This window comes from Octopus bimaculoides, chromosome 9 (assembly GCF_001194135.2).
Source record: "Octopus bimaculoides isolate UCB-OBI-ISO-001 chromosome 9, ASM119413v2, whole genome shotgun sequence".
Lineage (NCBI taxonomy): Eukaryota > Metazoa > Mollusca > Cephalopoda > Octopoda > Octopodidae > Octopus > Octopus bimaculoides.
In genome coordinates this window covers 77,782,747-77,783,652 of record NC_068989.1, presented here as the reverse complement: position 1 = coordinate 77,783,652, position 906 = coordinate 77,782,747, and positions in this window count along the sequence as shown.

The following is a 906-nucleotide window of genomic DNA, read 5'->3' as shown; positions in this document are numbered from 1 at the left end:
TATATATATATATATATATATATATATATATATATATATATATATATATATGGATGTATATATACATACATATATGTGTGAGTGTGTGTTTGTACATATATATCATTACGTACTATGTATGTAATCATACATAAACAGGGATATACAGGGTATTACTGACCCTGTCATTTTATGCATGTATCTCAGCGTATATAATTACATGTCGGCTTGTGTGTGTGTGCATATATGTATGTATGTGTATGTGTGTGTGTGTGTGTGTGTGTGCTTGTATGCGCGCGTATGCATGTGTATAGTAGAAAGATAGCTCACATTGAAAGATTACCTATGATTTGTTTCGAAAAGAATTTTACTGTTAGAAACCAATAACGAAAGGAATTTTCGCTTTGTTGTTTCTGACATAAGTATTCGATACGTAACAAAACGAATGATTTTTAACTTATTTAGAGATGAATTGGCAAATCACGAATATTGGATCAATCGCGTTGACATTTTGTGGAGACACAGGAAATAATAAGTGGAGGATTATATTTACACAGTATATATTTTGCTACATCTAATAATATTTCGGTCATTGTAGAATATGGTATATATATATATATATTTTTTTTTTTTGCAAGAACCTACTTTTTAAATGTTTAGTTTCATATCTATTCAGATATTATATCCGGCTTATTTGAAATGTTCCATGTTTAATAAAGCTTAATAATCTTCTGTGTGTGTTTTACAAACTGAAATGATATGAATGATATGATTTGTATCTCCAGTTATGGTAGCGTGATAAGCCATATGAAAAACAAATGCGTACAATGTATGCGTAGATGTATATGTAAGAATGTATGTATGTATATATGTATATTTGTATGTAGATATATAAGTATGTGTGTATGTATATTATATATGTATATA